This window comes from Gopherus flavomarginatus, assembly GCF_025201925.1.
Source record: "Gopherus flavomarginatus isolate rGopFla2 chromosome 13 unlocalized genomic scaffold, rGopFla2.mat.asm SUPER_13_unloc_1, whole genome shotgun sequence".
Classification (NCBI taxonomy): domain Eukaryota; kingdom Metazoa; phylum Chordata; order Testudines; family Testudinidae; genus Gopherus; species Gopherus flavomarginatus.
This window is the reverse complement of record NW_026114609.1, coordinates 1712225-1735918: the sequence shown is the minus strand read 5'-3', so window position 1 is coordinate 1735918 and position 23694 is coordinate 1712225. Positions and strand designations below refer to the sequence as shown.

Below are 23694 nucleotides of genomic sequence, written 5' to 3'. Positions count from 1 at the left end.
GGCTCAGCTGCCCAGAGGAGCTTCCATCCCCAATCCCTGCCTAGCAGCCCTCTGGCACCATTCCTGAGGGCTACCCTGCCTCACTTTCTTCCTACCATGTTGGGAAAGACAGTTCTCATTATTAAAGGTGAGGTGGGCCAACTAGGGGCAGAAGCCCATTCAATGTTTTCCTACTGCAGAGCCCAAGATCAGTAACTTAGCTTGGGTGCAAGCACTGCTGTGCTCCCAGAAAACAAGCCACCTCTTCACAAAGAGGAATGACAGGGCCTGCCAAAGCCTGGGATTGAACCAGGGACTTTTAGATTTTCAGTCTAATGCTCGTCCAACTGAGCTACTTTAGCAGCTGCATGACAGTATTTTGGCCTGTTGCTTCTCTGTCTGGGATGTTTTTGTAAGCAGTTGCACACAAAAAGGAGAGGAAAACAAACGGCTGCTTCATACCCCCACCGGAGGAACCCAGCACCGTTAGCTGTGGTGAGTAAGAAGTGTCTGTTGGCTGGCAGGGCTTGTCCCCAAGCAGCTGGAACAGCAGCTGCTGCCTCCCCCTCGGCTCCAGGCTGTGGGAAATGCTCATTGCCTGGCTGCATGGGCGGATGCTGCTCCGTGCTCTGGAAAGCATCTGTATCTCTCTGTCAACCCCCCGTCTTCACTGATCCAGTCTGGTAAGGTCCCAAGTGCCCCCTCCGGCCTGGCAGCTGAGAGTCTGTGCAGACATCAGCCTCCCTGCCAGCCCCAGAGCCAGCAGCAGTGCCAGCCCCACCCCCCAGCACCACAGGGGCACTCAATGCACTTCCTGTGGGGAAATGGCTCCTTGGCATCCTGCTGCTAGAGAGCCAGGAGAGAGCAGTGTCTGGCTCACCTTGGGGGAGAGAAGAGACCTGATGAGTGTGGATCTCCCTCAGCCTCCCCCGCAATGCTGGTCAGTTTTATTGTCACTGTCATAGCCAGTGTTTTCCTTCAGCGCTGGCCCTAGAGGGGTCTGGGGTATGGGACAAATCCCCTCTTTCGTCCCCAGGCCCTGCCCTACCCGTCCCATCTCTTCCCACCCTGCAACTTCCTGCACCATTCCTCAACCTCCCCAACCTCTTCCCGTCCCTGCTCATCCCCCTCCCCACCCAGTGCCTCCTGAACCCCACTGATCACTGGCAAGTGGGAGGTGCTCAAGGGGAATAGGAGGAGCTTGTCAGCAAGGCCTGTAGTGGGCAGGGGAGGAGCTGGCTGCCAGTGAGTCCTGAGCACCTATTTTTTCTCAGTTGGTTCTGCAGCCCCATAGCTCCCATGGAGTTGCTGACTTGGCTTCCTTCGTACTCTAGAGAGAAGAGCAGAACCAGGGCTATGGTTCATCCATGGGGCACCAGGTGAGTGGCAGAAGCTTCAGGTGCTGAGAGTTTGCCTGACCCCCCAGGGACACAGTGTGAGGTGATGCCGCAGGGATCTCTATGTAAGGAGCAGAACAGGATTTACTTGGGGTGGGGAGAGAATTGACAGTGTCTCAGGGGGTGGTACAGAGGTGTTGCCCAGGTGAGAGACTGGCCAAAACACAGGCCATGCTGTGAGCAGGATTCAAATCTGCAGAGGGAAACCCTATTATACTTCGACTCCCACATCTTAACCACTTGGCTATCACAGGTGTGAGTGAAAAACTGCCCCAATGCTAGAGAAACTGGTAAAGAATCACAATGACCACGTGTGAAGTCATCTGAACTACAGAATTCTCACCACAAACCTGGCTCCCAAAGCACAGGGGGGATTTGGGGTTTGTTCTCTTTGCTTAGCCATGTGCAGTAGCACAGAGAGCGCATTTAAAAGTCTCCCCTCCCACACAGCAGGAATGGGAAATGATTCTCAACTTGAAGCCTGATGTAGGGTGACCAGACATCCCGATTTTATCAGGACTGTCCTGATATTTTCTTGTTTGTCCCGCATCCCGACCGATGTTTGGTCGGGACCCTGGACAAACAAATAACTTTGTCCTCTTCTCCGGCACACAGGCATAGTCTGGAGGGATACTTGCTCCCCCCAACTCCGCCCCCTCATTCCCCCATTCGATCCCTCCCCAAATCCTGGCCCGGGCCCTGCCCCCAGCCCCACCCCCTCGCTGCCCCATTGGATCCCTCCCCAAATCCTCGCTCTGGCCCTGCCTCTTCCCCAAGCACGCGGCATTCTTCCTCCTTCCCAGGTTTGCACACGGGCCATGGCCATGGCCGGGAGCGCAGCGCACAAGCTGCTCCAGCCCTGCAGCCTGCGGGGCAGCGCAGTGGGGCTGAGGGCAGTGTGGAGCAGGCAGGGCCCAGGTGGGCGGGGGGCGGAGACACACGTGGGGCAGACACGCTCCTGCCGGGAGCTGCCTGGTTCACCCCTTGCCCGGGAGCTGCAGGAGGAGCCCGGATCATGGCTCGGCTGCAGAGCTCGGAGCCCAGGCTGGGCCCAGGAGTGAGGGGATGGGGGAGCTGGGGATGTAGTGGGGGTTGGAGCCGAGAGCTGGTTGGAGACGGGGCTGTGCCACTGCCGCTTGGCGGCAGGGGGGCCCTCCGGCTTATTTTTTTGTTCCGCCCCCCGCGTCCCGATATTTCATCTTTGACATCTGGTCACCCTAGCCTGATATGAAGGGGGATGTCTGGACCAAGGGGCCAGGGACTGGCCTTTGCTAGAGACACTACTGTCAAGTTTTAGCCAGTCAGGACAAGTCAGCAAATAAGAACAACCTCAGGTATCAGTAACTGCTACAGGTTGCAAATTCCTACATGCAGCAGTTTCTGGCACTACACCTGCACAGATCTGCTCCCCGGCTCTTCTCAGGCTCCTGCTCTCTCCTTAGCTCTGCCCCACTCTCGCCCAGGCAGTTCCAGCTCACATGGAGGATGGGACCCCCTGGCCTGGTGACTCTCTCATTACACTGTCTGGCCTGTCAGTGCAGCTAACTTGGAGCTTTGGCCTCTCCCCATTGTCCCTGGGGACTGTCAGTCTCAGGGTCCTGATTTCCCATTGATCCTTCCCCCTTCTATTGGTGCTGGGAACTAGCCAACCAATTCCCCCGCCCCACACACACACTAAGTTTTAGTAAAGGGCCAAGAGCCCCCTTACACAAGCCAGCCCCATGAGGGTCACCAATGTGCAGAGAAGGCAGCACAAGCTGGTCCCATGGTGTAATGGGCAGCACTCAGGACTCTGAATCCTGTAATCTGAGTTCAAATCTCAGTGAGATCTTGTGTTGGCTTGTGGTCATAGGCGGCAGGTTATATACATGTGTGGTGCTTGGGCTCCAGGAATATTCAGGGCTGGGGGCCCTGCTCCACCAGTATTTGGAGCTGGGTCTCTTCCCTGGGCCCTGGCCCCTGCCTGCCACCCCTCCCGCTGCCACACTGAGTCCCTGCCTGACAAAAAGCAGTGTGCGCCTGTCCCCTGCCTGCTCCTGCTGCTGGAGTAGAGGGATTCTGGGCAGAACTGCTGTCTGCTGCCCCAGGGTCCTAGTGCCCGCCAACCACTAATGGCAAGACAGGCTGCCCTTGAACGCCCCAGCCCCAGCCAGAGCCCTCATCCCCATGCACCCCAATCCTCAGCCCCAGCCCTGAGCCCCCTCCTGCATCATGAATCCCTCATCCTCAGCCCCTCAGCCCTGCACTCCCTCCTACCCCCAAACTCCCTCCCAGAGCCTGCACCTCTCACCCCTTCCTCCACCCCCTGCCCCAGCCTGGAGCCTGCACCCAGCACCCCTCCTGCACCCTAATCCCGAGCCCAGGATCTGCACCCCAGACCTCCCCCCCCAAGCCCCCTCCCAGAGCCTTAGGTAGGTGGGGGTGGAGTTTGGGGGGCGGGTTCTGGGCACCACCAAAATTTCTACAAACTTGCCACCCATGCTTGTGGCAAAGCCCCAGAGCTCAACTCCCCTGTCTCCAGCTGTGTAAGAGTGAATCTTTCCCCTCCTGCTGGGTGACTCACACCTCCTAGAGCCAGGTCTTTGGCTGGGATGGCTACAATGGGTTAGGGCTCTAGAACTTGCTACCCTGATAGTTGGGATTCTTGCTGCTGTACCTGATGTTCACAAGCTTGGCCCTTGTGCTTCCTACCACACGTTTCCTCTGGCCCACATGGCGCTTGAAGAAAGGAGTGACAGGGCTGGGATTAATAGTCAGGGCTTGGCAGGAGGGAGGAAGAGTCCCAGGCTGGAGCCCCACACACCTTCCCTCCTCTGGGCACCTAGAGCAGAGGCAGCCCAGCTCTGTGCGCTGGATATCTCAGCAGAGTAGGTGAGTTCATGTAAATACAGTCTGGTCCCAAAGCCTCCTCCCAACCCTGGTCATCACTAGCTGTCGGGGAGAGCTCATTCACACCTCGCTTACAAATCACCATTTGAAATTCTAAGGTTGGCCAACACTGCCGAAGCCAATGCACCAACATTGTCAGCAAACACAACAGCTGGGTAAGGAAACCCGGCTTTGTCCAGACTTTCCAAACCTATTTTACTTTCTCAGGTCCAAGTAGTTTTCATACGTTGTATCTGCTTTTAAAGTGTGTGTTAACGTTTCAATTTCCATTCAAATTTGCAACCAATGACAACATTGGCAGCACTGCATGTAACTACCTGACCACTGCGGGAGGGGGTGTTGGGGAAATTCGGGAAAGGGGGTGCACAGCCCCCTGACTGGGGGGTGTATAGGGAATGCCCAGTTTCACTGAATTAAGTCTCTTACTGCAGCACCTCAGTAGGTTACATCAGAGAGGAGCTGCAGTGTCTAGGCAGTGGGATGCCTGTGCCTTTAAGAGCCCAGCCCTGGGAAGCCCATGCTGAGAGGTGCTGCCTGTGAGAGGGGAAATAAAAAAGCCCCTCTGCTCCCCCCACCCATGTTTGCAAACACTGGAGTCTCAGCCCACCGAGATAACTGTTACCCCTCTGCCCCTGCCTGTGCCGGGGTTTAACCCTCTGGCAGCGCCTCCCTCTGGGCTTAACTCCAGCTTCTTCCCCCCTCCCTGACTTTGCCCTTCAGTCTCTCTCCTAACTCTGCCTCCAGCTGCTTGACCCCCTGACCAGTCAATTTCCACCCCCTGCTCAGACCCTGGCCACCCTCTCCTCTGATTTGCCCCCCTTTGCCCCTTTTTAATCCCTGTAAAAAGTAGGGGGTGCTGGGTCCCATTCTCTGGAGGGAGGGCTGGGCGCCTGGTCCCTGCCTGCCCAGTGCTCAAAGTGCCCCATGATCTTGTGGATGTTTGCTGAGTGCTGCAGGGTCACCCGAAGGGGGAGAGAGATGCGGTTAGGAGGTGATGCAGCCAAGGGTGCCTCACCCAACATTGAGATGCAGCCACCTCTGGGGTGAGTTACACAAGTCAGCAAATGAATATGGAACAAGAAATGCACTGAAAGGACCAAGGCAGCTGCAGGAGGTGGAGAAAACCAGAAAGAGCAGTAGCCCTAGATCCCAGCCCTGCCCCTCCCCCACTGTACCCCCTAATCTCCACTCCCCTCCCACATTTGAGGGGAAAACCCAGGAGTCCTGGTCCCCAGCCTCGCCCACCCCCATACTTCGATATTTGCAGGGCAGTGCCATGGGGCACACCAGGGCCTGCCTGTTTGCACAGGATGAGCAATACCAGTGCCCCAGGATGGGGAGAGACGATGCTAAGGGAGAAGCAGGCAGCAGACAGCTCCCATGACAGAGAAAGAAATGCTAGGGAGTGCTATGCTGCAAGAAGTGAAGGTGGTTGGCAGGGAATGGGAGGATCTACCCTCACAACAGGTGCGTCTGTCTCCCTCCCAATTCCTCCCCAGCCCTACCCCAGCCCAGGCAAATCCCGGCCCTGCTACCAGGGTTAAAGCTGGCCTGGATTCCCCAACTGCTGGGGGTGGGGCGTGGGGCTGGGAAGCATGAGCCTCTACTCCCCCTTCCCCAGACACAGTTGCATGGGCACGGACCAAAGGAGCCTGCAGCACTGCTGCCTAGAGGAAACTGAGGCACCAGCCAGTGACAGACACATCATGGCTCTCCTCATCCTCATCCTCTTTTCCATATACAACCTGGCCAGGGGAGGGGGTGGTAAACTCAGGGCAGTTGCATAGTTAACCTGTGGAACTCCTTGCAAGAGCATGTTGTGAAGGCCAAGACTATAACAGGGTTCAAAAAAGAACTAGATAAGTTTACGGTGGATAGAACCATCAAGGGCTATTAGCCAGGGTGGGCAGGGATGGTGCCCATAGCCTCTGTTTGCCAGAAGCTGGGAATGGGCGGCAGGGGATTGATCACTTGATGATTCCCAGCTCTGTTCGTTCCCTCTGGGCACCTGGCACTGGCCACTGTCAGAAGACAGGAGGATACTGGGCTAGATGGACTTTGCATCTGAACCAGTCTGGCCGTTCTTATGTCTCCCTTGGAGCAGCAGTGACACCTCGTGGTCATTCAAGGTAATGCACAGAAGGTGTTTCCCTTGATGCAGGAGTGACACCCAGTGGCCAGGTGGCGTAATGCACAGCATGTGTCTGCACTCTACGAGCAGTGACACCCACGGACCAGTCACGGTAAGGCAGAGAGTGTGTTTCCCACCAATCTGGGTAAGGCACAGAGCATGTTTCCCATGGAGGAGCAGTGACACCCAGTGACCAGCAGGGATGGCATCAGACTCTTCTCTTTTAGTGGGGGACTGAGATGGGCTAGATAAAAAAAATTGGGGGGCTGTGCCCCCCATCACCTAGCCCTACCCTTCACGGGGGCTATGCCTCTGCTTCTTCTCAGTTAAAGGCCAGGCTCATCTCCTCTCCCCCCGGCTAGCGTTTACAGCAACACAAACTTTATTAAAATAAAATAGTAAACAGGGTTTACTTAAAATATTCTAAATCTGTCCAAATTTTAGTACAGAATCCAAAGTTCTCTTAAAGATCCCATCAGTAACCAAAACCTAAATGAAAAATTGAAACCAAAAACAAGGCTAAATTTAAAACCCAAACATTAAGAAAAACTAACAAATGCTGTAAATTAATAATTTCAACATTTTATCAAGAAAGTGTGCTACAGCAGAATGATAAAATAACATCAAATAAATAAGCATGACCACTAAAACCTCCTATAAAGGAATTGAATCCTTGAATACTGATCAAATCTGTATAAAATATGCAGAACTATGTCAAAACTGGTGTTGCAGGACAGCCATTCGAAACCAGCAACTGCCAATTAAAAGCTCCATTCCAACTAAAAAAACCAAAACAACCCAATAAACCAAAATGGTCACAGCCTGAAACAAACCTACAGAGAAGCAAAATTAAACCCGTACCAACACTGGAACAAATGATGTAAATTTCTAATTCTAACTTCTTATTTCTCCCAGGAGGAAGGTGTTTTGCACCCCAGTAACCAGGCTGTCACTGCAGCTTTCCTTTCACTAAATAAGATTTTTACCAAATATAAATTGCCCTCCAATTTCTCTAAGAGAAATTGAAATTGTATCTTTGCACTAATATCCCAAGTGTGCAAGTCCATCCTCTCAGAGCAGCCTCACACCCTGAGGCCAGGGGAGAATCCCAACTGGTTTGTGCATTTGTAACCCTGCGGCCTGAAGCTGATGAGAGAAAGGGAAGTGAGCCATCTTGGAGCTTTCTGATACCACCTGCGGGGAGCACAGGGATTTGACTGAGTGACACCCTGGCTAATTTTCACCTTGTTCTCTGCCAGCAGGCTCCACTGGAGAGCTCGGGAGTGACTTGACCATGGCAGCACCCTATTTACATATTAAAAGACGGCATTTTGGGGCCAATGGGGTGAAATGTGAGTACTTTTGGGGTTGGGACCCACATGAGAAGGGATGTGGACAAACTGGAGAGAGTCCAGCAGAGGGCAATAAAAATGATTAGGGGACTGAGACACATGACTTACGAGAACCTACAGGCGATATCCTGTATGTTAAGCTAAGGCAAAGTTAGCATATCTATATTGTGACCTTTACTCAGAGAGGAAAATTGACCTTTATCATGTTACTTAAATAGATAAGTACCCATGCTTGTCCAAGACCTTTACCTAGACCAATCGACAATGGAGAATGGCATAGGGTTTTTTTCAGTGTTGTACCCACAGATTTAACAGGTACACCGCAAGGTAACTTATGTGCATATGTACATGGCATCACCAAGCACAAACATACTAGCCTATGAAGTAAATGTACCCTAATGTTTTGTGAGTGAGGAATGAAATTTGGGCATAGGAGGAAGGATTTCCAGCCCTTGTGCCCTATAAAAGAGGTAACCCACCTCACTAGAGCACTTTGCTCTATCATTCTGACTTACTTCCTCCACTCTCTCTCTATGTACTATCAGTAGGTTGTACTTGTTCTTAAACTTTAAGTTTCAAGGGAACTAGGCTAAGTTCGGTTTCCCTAAGTTTTTAGTCTTTGTTTATTAGGTTTTGATTTTAAGTTTAACATATTCCAGTAAAGCCTAAGTAACAGTAGCTTTTTCTAAGCATTGCATCTTTCACTTAAGAATTGAGAAACCTGAACTGCAAGGCTGGTCCTGTGTGTCTTACCACCAGGATATCAAGGAAGGCTGTGAGTATATTAACCAAATCTTTGTTGCATATAATGCCATATGTATCTTTTGAATAGCAGTAATGCAAATGTAACTTTGTAAGACAATTAAATTAAATAACATGTAAGCTAATCAATTAAATTTTCATCAAATTATCCAAATTAATATTATTAGTACACCCTACATCAGGCTACATGGGACAGAGAGTTGGAGTGCAGAGGAATGAAGGCACTGGTTCTAGGGGTGTCAACTCTGAGGTGGGGTTAAAATGAGACATTCAGGGTGCAGTAGAGGACTCTGGGTTAGGATAGAGAATTGGGCTGTGAATGCTCTGGAATGAGACCAAGAAAGAGAAAATTGAGATGCAAGAGAGAAATCAAGCTAGAGCAAAAACCAGAGAAGAAATGTGCAATTTGAGCTGCAGAGGGAAGAAAAAACCTCTACCTGTTCCCTCTCACCAAAGCATCTAAGAACCAGGTGAGAGACATCTCTCCCCCACTGCAACAACAATTCCAGTTGACCTGGACTGAGAAAGGAAATCTTCTCTTTTGCAGCACTAGCAGACTTGGACTGAATAACCAACCAACCAACCAACCAACCTTCCTTCCTTCCTTCCTTCCTTCCTTCCTTCCTTCCTTCCTTCCTTCCTTCCTTCCTTCCTTCCTTCCTTCCTTCCTTCCTTCCTTCCTTCCTTCCTTCCTTCCTTCCTTCCTTCCTTCCTTCCTTCCTTCCTTCCTTCCTTCCTTCCTTCCTTCCTTCCTTCCTTCCTTCCTTCCTTCCTTCCTTCCTTCCTTCCTTCCTTCCTTCCTTCCAATCTGGTGTTCCTGGCCTGGGATAGGGGAGGGGCTCCTCTCTTCTCCATTTGGGACATGGTGGGATGAGAGAAGTGACAGGGCTTTACGGGAAATAAGTATTTGCCTGATTCATGTGCAAGTCCTAGTCCTTCTTAACCCAAACTAATGGTTTATCCTGCATGCTGATACCAGTTTGGAGGGTCTGGGAGCAGTTCCGTACCAGGAAGTGGAAGAAAATGTAAATCTGTAGGCTTTGCCAGCTGAGACCTGTCTGATAGTGAAACTTGCTATCCCATCCACCAGCAGCAGTTCTTGGTCTTGAAATGGGCCATCACTGAGAAATTTCGAGACTACTTGTGTGGTGCTCAGTTTCAGGTGTGGATAGAGAACAATCCACTGACTTATGTGTTAACAAGGACTAAGCTGGATGCTACAGGGCAGAAATGGGTGGCTACTTTTGCTAGCCTTAACTTCGCATTCAATACCAATGAGTTGGTATAATAGCGAATGTGATTTATCAGGACCACCAATTCTTGGCTGGGGGGAGGATGTAAGCAGGGTAAGAATGAAATTTAGCCTGCCATCTGTTGGTGATCTGTTGTAAAGGCCTTTTGAGGCTGATGTCATTTGCATGGTTCCACCCACCCCAGATTGCATGATGGGGATGCTTGTCCAAAGGGTCATTTCGGCTGCTGTGGGATCCCCAGTCTCTTACTTATTAGGGCAGGGGTAATAAAGTGCAGTTATTCCAGTGATATGAATCAAAGACAGTAGAACGGAACTTAGCAGTTCATGATTTCGGGACTCACCCGAACCTACATAAAACTCGTTAGGCAAGGGACATGGGTTCCAAAGCATAGTGAAATGAGAGAAATTGAAAAGAAATATTTGTGCTTTAGTAACAATGGATTTTTTGTGAAACCTCTAAATGCACATTTTATGTCTTTTGTATCTTTCTAGTTTAAAAACAGTGGTTTTTATAGTTCTAATACATATTTGGTTCCATGTCACAGATAAGAATCATTGATGACTAAATACAATTTTTAGACTTACATAAGCTAGTGAGTTTTGATCTCATTTCCACACTGAAAGTTGTAAACAACTCTATAGTTGGGAAAAATGTTTTTTACCACTCAGACAGCAAGAAAATTTAGCAGATTGGACTCTGGGAGATCAGCTGTGGGACATAGCTTTTATTACACTCGAACGATCCCTGAAACCAGATTCTTAGTCACAGGTCAGCAGGTGGGTTTATGCAAACTCTGGACCCAGAGCTGGGGTGAGGTGCAGGGGGGCACAATTTTTCTGGCACATGCACTACTCCTGCAACAACCTTTGCTACCTCACTCCATAACAACACACACAAACACACAGAACAGCCTTTTACCTCTCAAAACCAAAACATACCCTGAAAAAAATCAAACAGCATAAATTTAAGGCAAACAACTGAAGCACTAACAACAATTCAAAAAGATTCAACAACACTTCTGTCTTTATACACCAGGAAGGAAATCAGCAAGCACACGCTAGCAAGAACCAAACAAACATCCATGCCTACCTTCCACAAACTTTGGGTCTTGGAACCCAGACCCCTTAATGGGTGAGTACTTTTCAGGCGAGGGTGAAGCTCTCAGGCCTCAAATGCCAGGTACAGTTACTCTCTCCTTGATCCAAAACGAACAGGAAAATACACTGCATTACTCCTGCCCCAATAACAAAGAGACTGGGGATCCCACAGCAGCTGAAATGACTCTCTGGACAAGCACTCCCATCATGCAATCCAGGGTGGGTGGAACCATGCAAATGACATCAGCCTCAACAGGCCTTTACAACAGATCACCAACAGATGTCAGGGTAGAGTTCATAGTGACCCTGCTTAAACTAGATTGTGGCAAAGATTCAAAAACACTGAACATTCAAACTCACCAAACGCGGGTCAATCCACCCTCATCGTCGTATCCGCTCGTTATACTCCACACCTGAACATTGCCCTCACATGGATAATATACCCTCCTAACTCAGTGTCTGTATGTTAACCTTTTACCCCCAGTCGGGGCTATTGCAGATTCTGTATTCCTTATGCCACCCGATCTTAAACCGAACTTCGCACCCCCTGGGTAATCTGTACGTTGTTCCCTGATCACCAGAAACTTCTGCGCTTAAACGCTGTACCGTACACTTCTTTTTTTCTTTCAACGTCATCTTAATAAAATGTTGACATTTGTTCGAGATCCCGGCTCCTCTTCCTTTGCAAGGCGTGTGCGTTTGCTCCGGGTTTTAGTCTGCTAAGACAGCGAGGGGGGCCGATTGAGCCAGAGGCACTTGCCTGCTGCAGACACGGATCCAAGGCTGAACTTCGTCCCCCACGAGCTGAAGGCTTAACTGAAAACAGTTTAAGAAGTGCTCCTGTCTCCGGCACTCAGCTACCCAGCTCCCAGTGGGGTCCAAACCCCAAATAGATCCCTTTTACCCTGTAGACGCTGTAAAATCCTGTGACCAGGGCAGCTGCCTAGCAGGCTGCACATCTGCCTGCCAGCACAAGAGCTCGTAAGGCACTAATCCGGATAGTGCCAGCTGGGTAGTAGGGCTGTGAAGAGCCAGCAGAGTGGTGCAGTGGAAACGTGCTGGGCCCATAACCCAGAGGTTGATGGATTGAAACCATCTTCTGCTACATGTGTGCTCATTTCTTTTCCCTCTGGGCCTTCCAGTGAGGCAGTGACCAGCAGAGCGGCAAGAGGTGGCTGAGGCAGCAGCCTGCCAAGGAGCTCCCTGGCACCTCTGGCTGCCTGGGCTGAAGGCAAGAGGGAGGTGTGGGTGTGGCGAGGGCCTCCTGTCCCAGAATGAGGCGGCAGTGCTTCCTGGTCACCTTTTCCCACCCACCCCGGCGAGCTGCGGGAGAACATGAGGGAGGCTCTCGGGGCACTGGGCAGCGCTGTGTGGCTGTCAGGGGAAAGAGCCGAGGCTACTGATTCAACCTTCCATTGGCTGGCGTGGCTCTGCGCGCCGTCAGCCGGGGCGGGCCAGGCTGTGCACGTGACTCAGGCTTGGGCAGCATGGCCGCTCTTTCCTGATGAGGCATGAGGCAGGCCAAGAGCTTTGCACAGCCTACGGGGAAATGGGAGGGAGGCGTCTTTGAGCCGGCGTGTCTCGTCCGCTTCTCCCTTGCCACTTGGGCGGAGGCGGGAAGGAAGCAAAATGTTCCTGGCTGAAAGTTTTTGTGCTCAGCCTCGAGGATTAAGCCTGAGCCTCCAGCACGGCTGCTGGGAGATGGGATTCTGAATGGCATCCAGCATGTTCTTTGGGCCACCAGCTGAAAGCTCTGAGGCCAAGAGGCAAATAAATGGGACTTTTGAGGCTTCTCGCAGAAGCAAGGAGGTGGCACAGGCTTATCACCAGCCCTGGGTGGGCTTAAACCACCATCCTCTCAGTTAACAGCCAAACACGCTGACCCATTACGCCTGTGACGAACTGGGAATGTTCTTAATGTTTGCTCTGAATACTGTGTTGGTGCCTCAGTGTCCCCATGGCAGTTCTTAAGTATCTGGCAGAGCAAAGGGCCAGTGCACCTAAATGCCTGGCACTCTGTCTCCTAGCAACTGATGGCCTGGGCCCCTCCTCTGCAAAGGTGCCAGCTGAAGGTGTTGGAGACAAAGGGATCAGGTGACCTCCTGGCCCAGGAAAGGGGCTGAGCAGAGAGGAGGGGCTGTGAGGGGTGGTTAGTCTGGAGCTGGCTGGGGTAAAGGGTGGAGGGCAGACCTGGGGGTCTGGCTCACTGCCCCCCAGAATGGACCCGGCCGAGGGGTCCGGTTCGCTGTATCTACAAGCTCTGTTTTAGACCCTGTTCCTGTCATCGAATAAACCTCTGTTTTACTGGCTGGCTGAGAGTCACGTCTGACTGCGAAGTGGGGGTGCAGGACCCGGTGGCTTCCCCAGGATCCCGCTGGGGTGGACTCGCTGTGGGAAGCGCACGGAGGGGCAGAGGATGCTGAATGCTCCAAGGAGAGACCCAGGAGGTGAAGCTGTGTGAGCTTCTTGCCCTGCAGACAGTCTGCTCCAAGGGAGAGGAGGCTCCCCAAAGTCCTGCCTGGCTTGGTGGGGAGCAGTTCCAGAGCATCGCCCAGTGACTCCGTGACAACTGGTGGCAGCGGCGGGATGTACTGCACCCCGTAAATGGCGCTGCTTGCAGTAAGTGACTGGGGAGCAGTAAAACAAAGGAGGGATAATGAGGACCAGGCATGCTGAAGGCTCAGAGTGGGACGGTTTCAGAGGGCGGTTAACCTCTGGGAGTGTGTGACCAGCGAGAAGGACTGTTGGAGTAACAGGGTCCCCCTGAGGACTGCAGCCAGCAGTCTCAGGGGCGGAGGAGCTTGCCGCTCGACCCTGGGAGAGAGAAGGATTTTTGCAGTAGCAGGGTTCCCCGGGGGATTGCAGGAGCAGTCCCAGGGGCGGAGGAGTCTGCAGCTCGACCCTGGCAAAGAGGTGGGGATCACGAGAAGGGCTGGCACACCAGGGGTTCTTCCTGGAAACCATGGGGGAGCCAAGAGCACACAGGCCTGTGAGTCCTGAGCCACTTGGGAACGGTGAAGTGATGGCCTATCACCATCTCCTTGAGAAGGACATTGTGATCCTGTGCACAAAGAGAGGGTTACACATGGGGAAATTCACCAAGGCACAGTTAATCGTGCAGTTGGAGGAGAAGGACCGCTCTGAGGAGCAGATTCCTGGCCCAGATGGGGCTACAAGAGGATCTGAGAGCAGCTGGAGCATCAGCCAGGCATCCCCGGGAGTCTGGTCCCCAATCAGACGAGGTTCTTCACGACTGGGTTCCCTATCAGGAGATTGGAGATGGATGGGATGGGAGCAGAGCCCGAGAGAGCGAGAGGACCATGAGAGAAAGCAAGAGCCCGAGGAACAGCTGCAGGAGAAGCAGCAGCAGCGTGGACTGGTGATGGTGGAGCAGAGAGACATAGGGGGCTGCCCAGGGGTCAGTGGGGAAACACGCCTGCAGGGGCGAGACCCTGGGACAGAGAGAACTGTGGTGGTGCAGCCCCAGATGCTGAGGGACTGTGGGACCTGGGTGAAGTTCCCTGGGGTGAAGCCCCTCACCCTGCCTATGGCCCAGATCCCTGTGCAGACTCAGGAGGGGTTGGGCTGGCTGGTCGTTGGGGTTCTCCAGGATATCGGCTGGGAGGCCCTGTTGGGGGGTGACTGTCTCCCCATGGGACAGGATCCAGGCCCCGCTCCTGTAACGGCCGAGGGTTTGAATTCAAATCCAGGGAACCAATTGGCTAGGATGGAAATGGTCAGTGAAAATGCAAATGACCTGGCTGGCAGGGGGGAGGGGCTGCTGGGCTCAGGATACCTGCCTACCTGTAACCAGCCCCCTGGGGCTGAGTGGGAGGGAGAGATGCTCCCTGCCTCCCTGCACACGGGAGAGGGGGCTCACGCTGGCTCTGATGCTGTGACCAGAGCAGAGAGCTCGCTGCCTGCCCCCACTGGGACAGCAAGGGCAGCGCTGAGCACGGAGGGAGCTGAGATCCCATCTGAGTGTGGGAACACCCAGGCAGGGCAGGTCAGCTGCCAAACAGGTTTGCCTGGTCCAGACGTGCTGCTGGGAAGTGATTACACAGCAGGAAGGGAGCTACCAGGGACGGGGCTCAGTGGGGCTGTGACCCCAGGCCCAGCCAGCGAGAGGGAGCAGGTCCCACTCCCTGCCCCAGCTGCTGAATCCCAGATCGAGCTGCAAAAGGATCCCTCCTTGGAGAAGCTGAGGGAAGTTGCTGGCCACAGTGCTGCAAACCTCCGTGGGGAAGGCTGCAGGGACAGAGTCCTGCAGGAGAAGGGATTCCTGTACCGGGAATGGGCTCCCCAAGGAGAAGTAGAACTGGGGGGAATCGGGAGGCAGCTGGTGGTGCCCCAGGAATCCACAGGGTTCTTCCCGTTCGAGCTGCTGGATGGGAGGAGAGTGAGGGGACCCCTGGACCTGAAGAGGAAGGATTGGATGGAGAAGGGGGAAGACCCCCTGGGGGATCTCTTCCCTGAGGTGGGAGCCAATCTCCCCATCAGGTGTTCCCCATTCAGAGTCACTGGGAAAGCAGCCCAGAACCTGGAGAGAGAGGTCAAGGACCTGCTGGCTTTAGATGGGATCCAGCTGTTTTACAGCCCATGGGCCTCACCCATGGGGCTGATCCCCAAGGGAGACAGAATAATCTGGTTTTATGGGGGCTATCAAAAGCTTAAAGCCATCACAGTGTCCAATTCCGACCCCATGCCTAGGCCGGAAAAAATTCTAGACAAGCAGAGGGCGATGAAGGACTTGGCCCTGGCAAACACTGATAACGTGCATCTTTAGCCAGACCTGGAAGGAACAGCTGTCCCAGGTAAAGAGGGGGCTGGGCTGCCTCAAGAAGGTGGGACTAACGTTAAAAGCTGGAAAGTGCAAGGGGGAACGGCAGAGGTGTTGTGTCTGGGCCACAGAGTGGGAAGCGGCTGCCCAAACCCAAAGCTGGCAAAGGCCAAGATGAGGGCTCTTAACCAAGGGAGCCCGAATTGCAGCCCAGAGTGCTGGGAGAAGACCCCGTCCCAGTTTGAACCCCGGGGTATTGGGGATAGCAAAACGGTTCAAGCCGCATAAACCTTCCCACATGCGGCTTGCAAGTGCCATCAAGCACACCCGACCTAAGGGAGGGCGTGAGACTGGACTGTCCTGGTGTAACTCACACCAAGGAATGGGAGAGATGCTGGGGCATCCATGGGAACCTTGGTGGGTTCGAACTTCCCCAGGTCACTGGCTGAAGTGACCTCGCTCAGTTCGGTCTCGAAGGAGGGAGAGATGTGACGAACTGGGAATGTTCTTAATGTTTGCTCTGAATACTGTGTTGGTGCCTCAGTGTCCCCATGGCAGTTCTTAAGTATCTGGCAGAGCAAAGGGCCAGTGCACCTAAATGCCTGGCACTCTGTCTCCTAGCAACTGATGGCCTGGGCCCCTCCTCTGCAAAGGTGCCAGCTGAAGGTGTTGGAGACAAAGGGATCAGGTGACCTCCTGGCCCAGGAAAGGGGCTGAGCAGAGAGGAGGGGCTGTGAGGGGTGGTTAGTCTGGAGCTGGCTGGGGTAAAGGGTGGAGGGCAGACCTGGGGGTCTGGCTCACTGCCCCCCAGAATGGACCCGGCCGAGGGGTCCGGTTCGCTGTATCTACAAGCTCTGTTTTAGACCCTGTTCCTGTCATCGAATAAACCTCTGTTTTACTGGCTGGCTGAGAGTCACGTCTGACTGCGAAGTGGGGGTGCAGGACCCGGTGGCTTCCCCAGGACCCCGCTGGGGTGGACTCGCTGTGGGAAGCGCACGGAGGGGCAGAGGATGCTGAATGCTCCAAGGAGAGACCCAGGAGGTGAAGCTATGTGAGCTTCTTGCCCTGAACAAGTCTGCTCCAAGGGAGAGGAGGCTCCCCAAAGTCCTGCCTGGCTTGGTGGGGAGCAGTTCCAGAGCATCGCCCGGGGACTCCGTGACAACGCCACAGAGAAACAGACGGGCAAAGCTGTATGGAGCCCTGTCATAAACAGACAGGAAAAGTTACTAGCACAGAAGTACTTTATATCTCTTTGACTGTAAAGGGTTAACAAGTTCAGTTGACCAGAGGACCAATCAGGAGACAGGATACTTTGAAATCTTGAGGAAGGGAAGTTTTTGTGCTGTGCTGTTAGTTTTGGTGGCTGTTCACTCTGGGAGCTCAGAGGGAGCAGATGTGCAACCAGGTTTCTCTCCAATCTTTCCAATACAGGCTCTTATAAGTTCAGACTAGTGAGTACTAGGTAGATAAAGCGAGTTAGGCTTATAGTTGTTTTCTTTATTTGCAAATGTGTATTTGGTTGGAAGGAGTACAAATGTGTATTTGGCTGAAAGGAGTTCAAATTGGTATTTTGCTGAAAAGATTTTAATTTGTATTTGTATACTTAGGCTGGGAGGGTGTTCCCAGTGTCTATAGCTGAAAGACCCTGTACCTATTCCATTTTAAAGTTACAAAGATAATTTTTACTGTTTTTTCTTTCTTTAATTAAAAGCTTTTGTTGTTTAAGAACCTAATTGTTTTTTATTCTGGTGAGACCCTAGGGGACTGGGTCTGCATCCACCAGGGAATTGGTGGGGAGAAAGGAGGGAAGGGGGAGAGAGAGGCTAATCTTTCTCTGTGTCAGGATTACTTCCTCTCTCTGGAAGAATCTGGGAGGGGACGAGAGAAGGAGGGGGGAAGGTAAATTTTCCTCTCTGTTTTAAGATTCAAGGAGTTTGAATCACAGTGATCTTCCAGGGTAACCCAGGGAGGGGAAGTCTGGGAGAGGCAATGGTGAGGGAAAGGGTTTACTTTCCTTGTGTTAAGATCCAGAGGGTCTGGGTCTTGGGGGTCCCCGGACCAGGTTTTGGGGGGACCAGAGTGTACCAGGCACTGGAATTCCTGGTTGGTGGCAGCGCTACAGGTTCTAAGCTGGTGATTGAGCTTAGAGGAATTCCTGCTGGTAACCCATCTTTTGGATGCTAAGGTTCAGAGTGGGGAATTGTACCATGACATGGTAGGCAGCGGTGGGATAGATAGATAGATAGATAAGATAGAATCCAAAAGCCAGTGACGTTTTTATTTCTCTCCCTGCTAGCTATCCGCAGGCAGACTGAGAGATTTGGGTTTAGAAGCAAAAGCCAGTAGGATTTTTTTTCTCTCTCTTTTCTCTCTGCTAGCTGTTTGTAAGCAGGAGAGAGAGTTTTTAAAAATAAATAAACAGCCAGAATTTTTTTTTACTTTTCTCCTTTCTGGTTGTGCAGAGAGACTGCCTGAAGGCAGAGGCATTAGAGTTTAACAAGGATCTTTGTTAAACAAAGGGACTCCAGTTGTGAGTCACCATACACCAGCAAAACACATTTGCAAATGAAAGGTTTCCTTTTGTTCTAGTTTTATTCGGGAAGGCTTGTTAGAAACACTCTGTTGCTTAGCAACAGAGCAGGCAGCAGAGGAACTGTAATTCAGACAGTAAACCAGCAGAGGGCACCCCAACCCAAGAAAGCAGGAACCATGACTACCAAGGATGCCCTGAAACAGGAGTGAGCGAGACTGGAGGCAGAGGAACAAATCAAAAAAGCAGAGCACAAGCGAGATATGGAAAAAAAATACAAGAACTAGAAATAAAACAAAAAGAGATGGAGCTAAGAGAAAAAGAAGGAGGCTGCCCACAGGAGAGAATTGGAATTCCTGAGGGAAACCCACTGGCAGGCCCTGGAATTAGAAAAGGCTAAGCAACAGAACCCAGCCAATCCTAACAACCCTTCGCCAATAATTGTTGCGCAGCACAAGAAATTTCCCACCTACAAGGCGGGTGATGACACTGAAGCCTTCTTAGAGAATTTTGAAAGAGCCTGTCTTGGGTACAGCATCCCTGAAGACCAGTACATGACAGAACTGAGGCCACAGCTCAGTGGACCCTTAGCAGAGGTGGCGGCTGAAATGCCTAAGGAGAACATGAACGACTATAAACTTTTTCAAACCAAGGCCAGATACAGAATGGGGATAACACCTGAACAGGCCCGTCTGAGGTTCAGAGCCCTAAAATGGAAACCAGATGTGTCATTCCCCCGACACGCCTACCACATTGCAAAGAATTATGAAGCCTGGATATCAGGAACAAAGGTTAACAATCTGGACGAGCTGTACCTCCTGATACAAATGGAGCAGTTCTTAGATGGTGTTCCTGAAGAAATAGAAAGGTACATCCTAGATGGGAAGCCCAAAACGGTAACTGAGGCGGGGGAGATTGGAGCCAAATGGATGGAAGTGCAGAAAAGAAAGAGCTACTATCAAGGGGAGCGAATATCACAGGGGTCACACCGACAATAAACCCTATCACCAAGGGCAACCCAGGACCCCACCTACAACCCAAGGAAAGCCGTCGATGCCCTATTCTCTCACCTCATCAATCTCCAGTAACCCACCTCGGCCCACTGACCAGTCAGCTGGGCGATGCTTCAAGTGTAATGAACTGGGACATATAAAGGCCAACTGCCCCAAGAACCCCATCCGAGTGCAGTTCATTATATCTCCATCACTCCAAAGATCCCCAGGCCCAGATGCCTCTCAAATACCCTCAGAGCGAAGGGAAATTTTGAGAGTGGGCGGAAAGAAGGTTATCGCGTGGAGAGACACGGGGGCACAAGTGTCAGCTATCCACCAATCCTTAGTGGACCCCAAATTCATCAACTCAAAGGCTCAAGTGACAATTTTCCCCTTCATGTCCCAAGCGGTAAACTTGGCTACAGCTAAACTGCCTGTCCAGTACAAAGGCTGGTCAGGAATGTGGACATTTGCAGTCTACGACAATTATCACATCCCCATGCTACTGGGGGAAGACTTAGCCAACCAGGTAAAGTGGGCCAAGAGGGTGGGAATGGTTACACGCAGCCAAGCCAGGCAAGCTTCCAGACCCATCCCTGTTCCTGAGCCGTCCACAGGGGAATCGTCTGTGTTAGCAGAGACTCAGACAGAGGTAGTGGACCCGGATCCCCTGCCAACGACTGCAACAGCCACAGTTCTTCCAGTCCCAGACCCGGACCTGGAAACGCAACCAGCACCAGAACGATTGCCAGCACTGATGCCAGCGCTTGCAAACGCATCTTCAACCCCAACGCCAGAGGGCACCAGCGAGTCTGAAGTGGCAGAAACAGCAGACAACTATACCCAAGAGGCTCAGTCAGAGCCTGAAATACCACCTGGTGCACCAGCGGAGAGCGGTTCACCAGCCACGAAAACAACCTCATCACCTACATCGCTTCCAGAGGGACCAAGCCCAAGTCCACAGTCTAAGGAAGAACTGGTGTCTCCAGCCTCCAGGAAACAGTTCCAGACTGAGCAGGAAGCAGATGACAGCCTTCAGAAAGCTTGGGCGGCGGCACGGAGCACCCCACCGCCTCTCAACTCTTCTAACTGATCCCGGTTTGTTATAGAACAAGGGCTTTTATATAAGGAGACTCTTTCTGGTGGACACCGGGAAGACTGGCATCCACAAAAACAGTTGGTGGTTCCAACTAAATACCGGGGGAAGCTCTTAAGTTTAGCCCATGATCATCCTTGTGGCCATGCTGGGGTGAACTGAACCAAAGACCGGTTGGGGAAGTCCTTCCACTGGGAGGGGATGGGCAAGGATGTTGCCAAGTATGTCTGGTCTTGTGAGGTGTGCCAAAAAGTGGGAAAGCTCCAAGACCAGGCCAAGGCCCCTGTCCAGCCACTCCCCATATTTGAGGTCCCATTTCAGCAAGTAGCTGTGGATATTCTGGGTCCTTTCTCAAAAAGACACCCAGAGGAAAGCAGTACATATTGACTTTTGTAGACTTTGCTACCCGATGGCCAGAACCAGTAGCTCTAGGCAACACTAGGGCTAAAACTGTGTGCCAGGCCCTAACAGACATTTTTGCCAGGGTAGGTTGGCCCGCCGATATCCTTACGGATTCAGGAACTAATTTCCTGGCAGGGACCATGAAAGAACTGTGGGAAACTCATGGGGTGAATCACTTAGTTGCCACCCCGTACCACCATCAAACCAATGGCCTGGTGAAAAGGTTTAATGGAACTTTGGGGGACATGATATGTAAATTCGTGAATGAACATTCCAATGACCGAGATCTAGTGTTGCGCAGTTGCTCTTTGCTTACAGGGCTGTACCACATCCCAGTTTAGGGTTCTCGCCGTTTGAGCTGGTGTATAGCCACGAGGTTAAGGGGCCATTACAGTTGGTGAAGCAGCAATGGGAGGGGTTTACGCCTTCTCCAGGAACTAATATTCTGGACTTTGTAAGCAACCTACAAAGCAAAAGCACCCTCCGACACTCTTTAGCCCTTGCTAAAGAGAACCTAAGGGATGCTCAGGAAGAGCAAAAGACCTGGTATGATAGACATACCAGAGAGCGTTCTTCAAGGTAGGAGACCAGGTTTATGGTCTTAAACGCGCAACAGGCCCATAAAATGGAAGCATCATGGGAAGGGCCATTCACGGTCCAAGAGCACCTAGAAGCTGTTAACTACCTCATAGCATTTCCCAGTTCCTCCCTAAAGCCCCAAGTGTACCACGTTAATTCTCTCAAGCCCTTTTATTACAGAGACATACAGGTTTGTCAGTTCACAGCCAGGGAGGAGATGACGCTGAGTGGCCTGACGGTGTCTACGATAAAGGAAAAAGTAACGGTTGTGTGGAGAGGTGACCCTCTCCACAACCGGGAAAGGTCTGCAGTGGCAACAAATCAAGAAGTTGATGCACTCTCCTGTGAAAGTTCCCTAAAATCAGCTGGTTAAAAATTGTCCTTACAATGTGAAAAATCTTGTAGTTTTACTTAATTAGTGGCATATGTAAGAAGGCATGTGTTTATTGATCTGTTTATTTTAAAGTTCTAGGGAGAAATCACTGCCAGTGTACTTCCACACTGTCAGCGATTTGGGGGGCGTGTCATAAACAGATAAGAAAAGTTGATAGCACAGAAGTACTTTATATCTCTTTGACTGTAAAGGGTTAACAAGTTCAGTAAGCCTGGCTGTCATCTGACCAGAGGACCAATCAGGAGACAGGATACTTTCAAATCTTGAGGGAGGGAAGTTTTTGTGCTGTGCTGTTAGCTTTGGTGGTTGTTCACTCTGGGAGCTCAGAGGGAGCAGATGTGCAACCAGGTTTCTCTCCAATCTCTCCAATACAGGCTCTTATAAGTTCAGACTAGTGAGTACTAGGTAGATAAAGCGAGTTAGGCTTATGGTTGTTTTCTTATTTGCAAACGTGTATTTGGCTGGAAGGAGTTCAAATTGGTATTTTGCTGAAAAGATTCTAATTTGTATTTGTATACTTAGGCTGGGAGGATGTTCCAGTGTCTACAGCTGAAAGACCTGTACCTATTCCATTTTAAAGTTACAAAGATAATTTTTACTGTTTTTTCTTTCTTTAATTAAAAGCTTTTGTTGTTTAAGAACCTAATTGTTTTTTATTCTGGTGAGACCCCAGGGGACTGGGTCTGCATCCACCAGGGAATTGGTGGGGAGAAAGGAGGGAAGGGGGAGAGAGAGGCTAATCTCTCTCTGTGTCAGGATTACTTTCTCTCTCTGGAAGAATCTGGGAGGGGACGAGAGAAGGAGGGGGGAAGGTAAATTTTCCTCTCTGTTTTAAGATTCAAGGAGTTTGAATCACAGTGATCATCCAGGGTAACCCAGGGAGGGGAAGTCTGGGAGAGGCAACGGTGAGGGAAAGGGTTTACTTTCCTTATGTTAAGATCCAGAGGGTCTGGGTCTTGGGGGTCCCCGGACCAGGTTTTGGGGGGACCAGAGTGTACCAGGCACTGGAATTCCTGGTTGGTGGCAGCGCTACAGGTTCTAAACTGGTAATTGAGCTTAGAGGAATTCATGCTGGTACCGCATCTTTGGATGCTAAGGTTCAGAGTGGGGGAATTGTACCATGACAGCCCAAAAGTCGGGAATCAGCTCAGGGTACACTCTAGCATATGCATGCAGCTCTAGACAAGCACAGCAAGGAACTGGACTGGTATGCAGTGAAAGTTCTGTGGGAAGGAACCGAAAAGAGCACTGGGGCTGCGGTACAGCGCTTGCACATACTTTCTTTGGCCTGATTTGCTGGAAGAGTTAGGGCGAAATTCTTAGTCGCAGGTCAGCAGGTGGGTTTATGCAAATTCTGGACTCTGGGACCAGAGCTGGGGTGGGGGGGGCACAATTTTTGTGGCACATGCACCACCTCTGCAACCAAACTTTGCTAACACACACACAGCAGCCTTTTACATCTCAGAACCAAAATATACCCTGAAAGAGATCGAATGGCATAACCCTAACCCTAAGGCAGTGGGGCTCCTCATCTTTGTGTGTTCCACACTTTGATTTCACCCACCACGTATCAAGTGTGAACTTCTCAGGCACTAGAATAGCGTTAACATGGAGTCATAGACATTCTCCTTGGGCATCCTGACTCTATCTTGCCACCCAGGTGTTGAAGCAGCCGGGATTCTTTTCATACGCTTAGAAGGCATGCTGTCTCCATGAAGTCCAAGCAGCATCCGAGGGGCGGGAAGTTTCTTCCTGACAGGAATTTTTATTCCATTCCCCCAGAGCTCAAGCTGATGGGGGCAAGTGTTTGTGCAGGTCTCTGCCTCCTCGTGGGTGTGTGAGGGAGAGCAATCAACCAGGTCTTTTGTCCACGGATGATCCACAGTGGCTTGTCTGATGTCTCAGTCAGAGCCTTCTCTTGTTGGAAAGGAGATGACGCCTCTTCTGGTAACCTAGCATTTTACACTTCATAATGCTTCTTTCCTGACTGGTGGCAGGATGGCGGCAAGGGGGTTTACAGCTGTAGTGCCAACGCTTATAGATCACCTTACAACATGG

At 51.5% G+C, this 23694-nt stretch overlaps 1 protein-coding gene and 1 non-coding gene across 13 annotated transcripts in view; both read right to left on the bottom strand.

Annotated features, from left to right (window-relative positions):
• The window catches only part of LOC127040993 (zinc finger protein 436-like), a 563752-nt gene that overhangs the window by 197673 nt on the left and 342385 nt on the right, over positions 1–23694 (bottom strand). The window lies entirely within an intron of this gene.
• TRNAF-GAA (transfer RNA phenylalanine (anticodon GAA)) lies at positions 269–341 on the bottom strand. Its single transcript has one exon. It is a non-coding gene; the product is annotated as a tRNA-Phe (tRNA).